General features: G+C 56.4%; 1 protein-coding gene across 14 annotated transcripts in view; it reads right to left on the bottom strand.

Annotated features, from left to right (window-relative positions):
• The window catches only part of ARAP1 (ArfGAP with RhoGAP domain, ankyrin repeat and PH domain 1), a 68,323-nt gene extending 59,187 nt beyond the window's left edge, over positions 1 to 9,136 (bottom strand). For 11 of the 14 annotated variants that reach the window (XR_001889666.1, XR_001889665.1, XM_017894441.1 and 8 more), the window contains exon 1: positions 8,980 to 9,070. The gene's annotated coding sequence lies outside the window, so the exon portion shown is untranslated. Of the gene's footprint in view, positions 1 to 8,979 lie in introns of all 14 variants that reach the window. The other 3 variants (XM_017894448.1, XM_017894452.1, XM_017894454.1) reach the window with 3 other exon arrangements.

Here is a 9,136-nt window from a genome sequence, read left to right as displayed (position 1 = left end):
AGTGCCCCCACCCCCACCCCCCACCCCACCTCAAATCCCTCCCCAGGAAGCCTCCTGGGCCACAGCAGCTGGGGCTGGGCACACACGCAGAGTCCAGAAGAGGGTGGCCAGGGGCAGGGTCTGCAGAGGGCTGGACTGGGAGGCCTTCGGTCAGGGTTTGATCCCAGCTCACCCTGCTCAGGAGGCTTGGGACATGGGGCTGCCTGGAGAGATGGGCAGAGCAAGGCAGAGTTGGAGGAGGCAGGTGTCAAGGTTCAGCCGGGAGATCTAGGAGTTGGAGATTGACTCTGAGGCTCCCTGGCACCCTCCATGGCAAGGCCTGTCCCTTCTTTTGACCTCTGAGGCTGCCCCTTAAACTTCCTGCTGGGCAGGCCCCTTAAACACTGCTGGGGATGCCCTCACCCACACAGGGGGAAGTATGACTCTCAAACCCCCTCAGCCATTCCCCAGAGCAGGGCAGAACCACCCCAGACTTCTAGGAGTCTCTGAGACCAACCCCCAGCCCTGAGGCAGGGGCTGCCTCTCCTGCCCGCCTACCCATTCCCTGACCTCCCCATTACCCAGTGGGGCTCATGGGGCTGCCACCCACTGGCTCCTGCCACCTGCCCCTCCCCTCTGGTCTCATTTCCTCCACACTCATGCTCCAACACTAGCACTTCACTACCAGGCCTTTGCTTACATGGTTCCCTTTGCCTGGAACATCTTTCTCTACCTCACCCTGCAAGCTCAAGTGCCACCTGCTCGAGGAAGCAGTCTCTAACTCCCACGGTCACAGCCCTGATCACACCAGATGTCACCATCTGTGACTGTGTCTGTCACATACATACTATCTCACCCCCAACCCTGGCTGGGTGCAAGGTTTCTCAAGGCAAGACCAGGGATACCGGTGTCCCAAAGGTGGCACACAGTGAGTATCTGTTGACTGAATGAACATTTCCCGATTCTACACATGGAGAGCCAGGCAAATGACAACTTGCCCACTGCAAATCAGTGGCCAAAGTGCAGCCAGAACCCAGCCTCCAGCCTCCCAGCATAAGGTGCCTCCCATTCCACCCAGTCCCACCCAGTTACAGTTCTACTAGCCAGACCCCAGCCCTGCCTTCTCAACCAGGACTACACAACCCAACCACCTCCTCCTTAGGCACTTAGGAACCACCAAATCAACCTTCCGCATTTCTAGAAATGAAAGTAAGTCCCAGTCCCAGAAGGGGCAAGAACCTAGACAGGGCCACACAGCAAGTCAGGACCATGACTCAGACATTAGCCCTCCAGCCTGAGCTCAGATATCTCCAGCAGCCTGTTCCTTGGAAGAACTGGAGAGAGGGCCTGCCTCTTAGGCAACCTTAGAGATACTGGAGCAACCTCCCTCCCCCACCCCCCACATACCTCCAAGTGAGCTAAGCCAGTTCTGCACTTAGAAATGTGGGTTTTCAGGCCACAGGCAGTAGAGGCAAATGAGTGTCCTGGTTCATGTCTGTGGAACAGAAACTGGAACAGAACCACTAGACACCCCCTGGATCTTCAGACTCCCTAGGCTTAGCATGTCCATCTTGAGAGCCGAGAAAGACACAGAAGGAAGAGAGCAGCCCCAGGCGGAGCAGGGGAGGGAAACCTTTAGCCAAGGCTCTGGTACCCCTTCACCAAGCACGGGAGCCGCTGCCCTAGAGCTGTCCTGTTATCACCTGGAAAAGTGTCAGTCGCCAACTCTGCTCCTAGAGTGGGGAGGGGTGGCCCATTCTCCCTACCAGGCACACTGTGGTCACTGGGAACAAACTTGCATTTAAGCTGCAAACCCACACAGTGGCCCACCTGGATAAACGTCCCCACTAAAGAGGCTGAGAGACCAAGCTTCTTTTTTGAGACGGAGTCTCGCTCTCTCGCCCAGGCTGGAGTGCAGTGGCACGATCTCGGCTCACTGCAAGCTCCGCCTCCCGGGTTCATGCCATTCTCCTGCCTCAGTCTCCAGAGCAGCTGGGACTACAGGTGCCCACCATCACGCCTGGCTAATTTTTTTTTTATTTTTTATTTTTAGTAGAGACGGGGTTTCACTGTGTTAGCCAGGATGGTCTCAATCTCCTAACCTCGTGATCCACCCGCCTCAGCTTCCCAAAGTGCTGGCATTACAGGCGTGAGCCACCGTGCCTTGCCACCCGAGAGACCAAGTTTCAAGTGGGTGAAAGCCTTGCCCAGCTCACACATCAAGGGGTGCAGAACTGGGCCCCTCCTACCCCAGCCCATGAGGAATGATGACCATACCCGCATGGAGTACCCACTGGAGGGATGTGCTGCAGGCCGGGGCTGGGAAGCACGACCCAGCCAGAAGCCCGGCCAGGCAGTCTTCCAGGAGGACATTCCTGTGTCCCAACGGGCACCTGTGTCATGTCCCAAAGGTGGACAGGACCGGGGCCACACCTGGTATCCTGGCCATCAGTGCCCTTCTCCTGGACGACTGCCTGGCCGGGCTCCTGGCTGGGTTGTGCTTCTCTGAGGGGCAGAGCTGCTCCTGACCTGCGGCCTCTTGAGTGCAGCTGCTGTGTCCAGAGGCCCAGACAGCACCGGAAACAGCTGGGGTTGGTAGCTCCTAAGTCCCTTAGCCAAGCCCAGCCTTCTCTACCGTAAGGCAGGGCAATACCTCCCCTCAGGCTCCTGATCTCTGTCCACCACTTTCTGCAGAGGCTCCTGAGCCTGGCTCTGATCCTTCAATGCTTGACCTGGGTCTGCTGAGCCCCGATGGCCAGCAGTGTGACCCTGACCTTGCTCTTTGAATTAGCCAGCCACCAGCCCTCCCCAAGCCTCTCCACAACCCCACCCTGGTGTCCGCTGGAACAGCTGCACTATCACCCATGAATGCAGAGGGGGCCTGGTCCATCTCTCCCCACTGCCAAGATAACTGACTGCCCCCCTGCTACCACCTAGTCTGTAGGGTTCCCAGATTTCTTGAAAGGGAGGCAGCTGGGTGTGTGCTGGGGGTGGTAGGTGCAGGGAGCACCTGGTACCTGGAGAGCAGCTGTGCCTCTGACCCACCAGCCAGCACTGAGAAACTCTCCAGACCTCAGCCGTCTGCACCAACCTGGATGAAGCATGGCACATGCCTCAGCCTCAACTCGGGGGTGAACCAGCCTAACTCGAGGCTTTTTAGGCTCTCAGAACCTAGAATTTCAGAAATTCAGAAGCTGGGACTCATAGGCACATAAAACCCTAAAACCCTCGAATCTCACCAGCGTAGAATCTCAAACTCAGAATCTTAAAATTCCAGCTGCTCAGTGTGGAGAATAGAAGGGAGTGGAGAGGAGTGAAACAGCCCCCTCCCCCTGGTTCCCTCCCCTTCTCACCTGCCCAATTTGGTTGGTTTCTGTCCTGTGCTATTCACACCTGGGGGCTGGTAAGGGTCCCCAGAGCTGGGGGGGGGGGTCCCCAGAGCTCCTCCTTACTGCCTCTCCCTGAAGCTCCAGGGAAGTTGAATCCAGTGAAGATAAATGCCCAGCCAAAGGTCTCTCACTGAGCTAGAGGCCTGAGGCAGGCCCTGGGTTCCTGACTCTGTGCCTGACTATAGGGAGACCCCTGCCCTATGCATTATGGGTTGCAGAGGAGAGAGGGGGATGCCCAGGGTAGGGCAGTGCTCAGTGGGCCAGTAGGAAAGCTGGCAGGGGAGACCTTGGCACCTGGAAAGCCAAAATGCAGTGGCAGCTCAGCCTTGCTCCTGGTCTTCTGTCCCGGGGGTTAAGCCACCCCAACACTGGCCTGGCCAGAAGGAGGCAGGGCCAGCCCAAGCTCTCCCAGGACCACTGACAGCCAAGATTCCAGGTGTGGCCCCTGGTTCTGCTCTGAGAATGGGGACAGAGGAGTGGCCCTCCTGATCTTCTCCCACCCTCTTGCCTTTAACTTTGCCCTCACAACAATGAAGATAAGGACAGGAGGGAGATTTTAACACACTCCCTCAGGGCCTGAATCTTCCTCTAGGCCCCTCTGACTCTGAGCCCCACACACTGGACCACAGGTGGTCCCTGTCTCTGGGCTCTGGAACCATGTTTCCAGGGTTGTTCAGTTACTGACACCTGCTGTGGCAAAGCCCCAGCACCCCAACAGGATCAGGTTCCTGGTTTGGTCAGGGAGAAAAGACTTGGACCTTGTAACAAGGCAGTGTGGGCAGGGTCTGAAGGAAGCTCAATGCTTCAGGAAGCCCCAACCAGGCCTCAGGCAGAGTGGTAGAGTGCAGGCCTCAGAAAGCCATGCCGGGGTTCCAGTGCCTGCTCTTGCTTTCCTTGGCTGGGAGACTGCAAGCAAGTCACCATCTTTTACCGGCCTTAGTCTCATCAGCAAAATGGGATCTGGGAGAACAACTGTATGAACAAGAGCCAAGGTGGATAGGACAACAGCAGAAACCAGACCTCCACAAGACACTCATCCCAGGGCCAGGGCCACGGGGGCTCAGGATTTGACAGCAATTAGTCCAGTCTGCAAGCAGGATACCCCTGTACCCTTGAGGGCATCCCAGATCCACAGCTGGTCACCAGCAATGTCACCTGACAAGTTGGTCCTCTAGTCTCTGCCTGTCACTGACTAGGCATTCCCAGGGTAGGACTGGGTTTAGATCTTCTCTGTCTGCAGTGCCTCCCAGTGCTTGCGGTTTTCACTGTGAAGCAATGGAAATGTAGATTCCCAGCTATCTACGTAATGGATGATCTTGGACAAATCACTTAACTTCTTGGGACCTTAGTTTCCTCATGTGTAAAATGGGAATGGTGCCTACCTCACAAGACTATTTTGAGGATTAAATGAATTCAGTATATAAAGTGCTTACCACACTGCCTGGCACATAGTAAGCTTCCAAGAAACAATAGCTACTGCTACTATTATTACTACTATTAAATAATGATATGTTGGCCGGGCCCAGTGGCTCACGACTATAATCCCAGCACTTTGGGAGGCCAAGGTGGGCGGATCACGAGGTGAGGAGTTCAAGACCATCCTGGTCAACATGGTGAAACCCCGTCTCTACTAAAAATACAAAAATTAGCTGGGTATGGTGGCGCCTGCCTGTAATCCCAGCTACTCGGGAGGCTGAGGCCGGAGAATCGCTTGAACCCGGGAGGCGGAGGTTGCAGTGAGCTGAGATCACGCCACTGCACTTGAGCCTGGGCTACAGAGCAAAACTCTGTCTCAAACAAAACAAACAAAAAAAAGATTTGTTATTGAACTGGTCACTTAACTCCACGTCCCCTCCCAGCCACTCTCTGACTGTCCCAATGGTCTAGGACAGATGACCTAATTATGGGACAGGCTTTTCTCCTCTGTACTATGGCCCAAGGATGAGAAAGAGAGACATTCCACAGGAAGGCCATGGGGAAGACAATCCATGCATTGCCCCCCACCATCTCTCACATCTGGGGTCATCTGCCTCCAGCTGGGACTGTCCTCCTCAGATCACTGGTTGGAATGTCCATATGGTCTGGGGACCTGGCCAGGGGTGGGGGAAGGTGGAAAAAATGTTATCTCTGATCAGAGCTGGGGACACTGGCTTTGATTCAGTGGCAGCCCCGAGTTTTGTGGGGCATGTACATTGGACGGGGATGTCTCCCCACCCACCAAATCCTTATGCTGTTCAGATCCCTGGAGTGGCCACCCTTAGCACAAAACTCCTTTCTAAAACATAACACCTCTCCGCACAGGGCTGTGGAGGGTGCTGACTCTAACCTGCCCAAGACCAGTGAAGGGAATGAGAAGAGCTGCCCGAGGGACTGGACTCTGCTCCAGAGGGAGGGGCTGGGTCAGCTTAGCTGGGGTCACACTCTGTTCAAGGCTGCCTCGGTCACCACCCGGGGAAAGCACCTCACTCAGCCCTGGGAGGTGCTCAAAGAGTTAAGATCAAAATGAAGTCAGACAAAGGAGGCAATGAACACCTGGGTCCTGACCCTGTCTCTCTACCACCCTCCCAATTTAATCTTGCCCAAGTTACTTAACCGCTCTGTGCCTCAGTTTCCTTATCTGTAGAATGTTACCTAATTTCTTGGGTTATTGGCAGGATGAAATTGGTTAACATGCATAAAAGTGTTTACAACAATGCTATAGGCATGTTTGCTGACTTCATTCTCCCTGATGTTATTACTCAGCTTTCTCTAAGGCTGTTTCTTCCACTATGATTTTGGAGGGTGATGCTCTTCTTACGCTCTTATGCAATTATGTAAATCGTTAGATGACAAATGTGCAGTGTCCAGCCCATAGCAGGTACTCAACAAAGAATATTCCCTCTCCCAACTGGGTGCGGTGGCTCACGCCTATAATCCCAGCACTTTGAGAGGCCGAGGCAGGCGGATCACGAGGTCAGGAGATGGACACCATCCTGGCTAACAAGGTGAAACCCCGTCTCTATGAAAAATACAAAAATTAGCCGGGTGTGGTGGCGGGCGCCTGTAGTCTCAGCTACTCAGGAGGCTGAGGCAGGAGAATGGCATGAACCCGGGAGGCGGAGCTTGCAGTGAGCAGAGATTGCGCCACTGCACTCCAGCCTGGGCGACAGAGCTAGACTCGATCTCAAAAAAAAAAAAAAAAAAAATGTTCCCTCTCCCTCCCTCCCCTTTCTCCCAGAGAGGCCAGACTAGGAGACAGAACCTGTCCTGACCCCCACCAGGGGTCTCTGTGTGATCCTACCCTGATGTCTAGCTCTTGGCCTCAGTATCCCCATCTGTGAAAGAAGCTTCCGGGCCAAGTGGTCTCTAAGTGTCCATGGCCATATCTGTTCCAGCCTATCCCACCCTTGTTCCCTCCTTCCTTCCCCATTTCCTACTGCATCCCCTCCTGATGTGACAGAACCTTTGGGAGCCTGAAGCGGGGTAGAGGGGACAGCTGGTGAACAAGAATCACCAGCCCTCAAGGAGCCCAGGGCTCGGTCCAGGCCCCCAAGGGTTAAGACCCAGAGTGAGGGGTGGGGGGCCAGGGTCAGTGCTGGACAGGCGGGCCTGGAGCCCAGGGCCTGCCTCCCCTCCCCCCACCCCGGGAACAGAGGCCACTTGTTTGGGCAGTGGCGGGTGGCTTTGAGCTCAGCCAAGGGAGAGCTGGGTGGGAAGGAGAGAGGGCTCCGGAAAATGGAAGGGATTCCCCACCTCCAGCCGATGCCCTAGGCCTGGTCCACCACTAGCTCCCGGTACTCTCAGATACCCCCCCACCCAACCCCTCTAAACTGACCCCTTCCCCTGGGTTCTCTCTTTCTTTCATTCATAACACTCAATGCTGGAGATAGGACTTAGCAGATAGGCCTGACTATTGCCCCAGCACCGTCTCTCTTTGGGGCATGAGGCCAGGGCTGATCACGCCATCCTGCAGATGGGGAAATGGAGGCTCTGAGGAATTTGGGGACTTGTAGAGTCACATAGTGATTGGTGGCTGCACAAGGACTCGGGGCCCCAGGTCCCAGTGAGCCCCATGGCTGTGCAGGCCCCAACCCCACAGAGCTCCAAGGAGACCCTTCCTAAGCTGTGCCATTACACAGGACTGAAGGCTGGGCAGGAAGAAGGGGCAACAGCATCCCATCTCTGAAACCTGAAGTCCCAAAGGACCTGGGGAATTGAATGGGGACGAAGCTTCTAGAGGGTTGGGAGGAGGATTAACAATCTGCACAAAAAGCTGAGGCTGGATGTGTGAAGCACGGGTGGAGCCCAGGTGGTAGGGGCATAAAGCTGGGGTTGACTGGGAGGCCTGAAAGCAAAACAAAACCTGGAGGCAATCGGGGCCCTGGTGGCCTCTGCCCCCTCCACTTCATCAGTCACCGGTACTCTGCCTGGGACACCCCCTTCCTAAACTATTCCAATATGCAAGTAGCCAATGGGGAGGCAGGGTCCCCAAGCCCGGTCCCGACAATCCCCAGCCAGGCATGGGACACAGGATGAGTTCTCTCTGCACCTCTGCCAGCCACACCCATCTTTCTGCCATTCCTCAGACACACCATCCAAATTCCTGACTTTGCACAAGCTACGCCCCCGCCTTTGGAGGGTCCTTATCCTTGTAAATTGCCACTTAACTGCCAAGCCCATTCCAGTCATCTCCTCCCCTGGGGCCTGCACCTGTCCACACCTGTCTTCACGGCTCTGCTGGGCTCCTTTTACCCTGTGATGATCTTGCTGGGTGGTCTCTCCCAGCCTGGCCACTGGGTACTCTCCACGAATAGGTATCACAAGTTCCTCAGTCTGGGACCCTGGGACCCACCAGAGAGTCAAATCCTTCCGAGTACCCCCAGGTGTCTGGCCCTGAAGCACCCCCCTCCCACCTATCTGGGATCAGGGAAGGCTCCCCAGGACATGGGATGTGGGGGAAGGGAATGTATATAGCAGAAACCACAGCGTGACGGCTCCTGGTCAGATTCCCCCCCTCCCCCGCGGCCCTGTACCAAACACCCATCCCCTGCCCCCAGGCTGCACCCCAAGCCTGCTCTCTCCAGGCCCAACCACCCCAGTCCCAGCGTGACCCCATTCCCTGAACACATACTTCCTTTTACCAGCAACTGGGCCAGGTAGGGGCTCTGGGGAAGCCATGCCCCATTTACTGGTGGGGAATTGAGATGCTGAGACCGGAAGTAGCCTGCCCAAGGTCACTGGAGCCCCAGGCCCAGGGCGTAGGGTCGTACAGATCTCCAGAAATGTAAGGGTCTCAGCGGCCAACGAGGTGGGTGCCTTCACTTCACAGATGGGAACCCCAAGGCGCCCGAGGACGGCTGACTCCAGAGACCTTCATGCCAAAGGGCTATGGGCTGGAAGCCCCGGGTCCCGCTGGTTCACCCTCCTCCCTACCGTCTCTGGCCCGCCAGAGAGGCCAGACCCCCAACTCAGGAGGCGACCCCCACCACCACGCCCAAAAAGGTAAATAGAAGATGACCCGGGGAATCAGACGCAGCCCGCGGCCTCGGCGTTCCTTTCTGCAGAATGGGGAAACTGCAGGCCAATGTGGCGAGGGGGCTACAGACGGGGAGGCTTCGGCAGCCGCACTGACCTGTTTTGAGTAAAGACTCCACGCGGGGACCAAGCGCACCGGCGCCACCACCGACTTACACCGCCGCCGCCAAATCGCAGCAAGGGGCCAGGCGCGCCCACCCCTCCGGGCGCTTCCGCCCGCCCCACGTGACTCCCCGGGAGGGGAAGGTGGGGCT

The sequence above is a fragment of the Rhinopithecus bieti genome, unplaced genomic scaffold (genome assembly GCF_001698545.2).
Source record: "Rhinopithecus bieti isolate Rb0 unplaced genomic scaffold, ASM169854v2 scaffold_21412, whole genome shotgun sequence".
Taxonomy (NCBI): Eukaryota; Metazoa; Chordata; class Mammalia; order Primates; family Cercopithecidae; genus Rhinopithecus; species Rhinopithecus bieti.
Note: the sequence above shows the minus strand (reverse complement) of the source record. Positions and strands in the feature narration are given on the sequence as shown.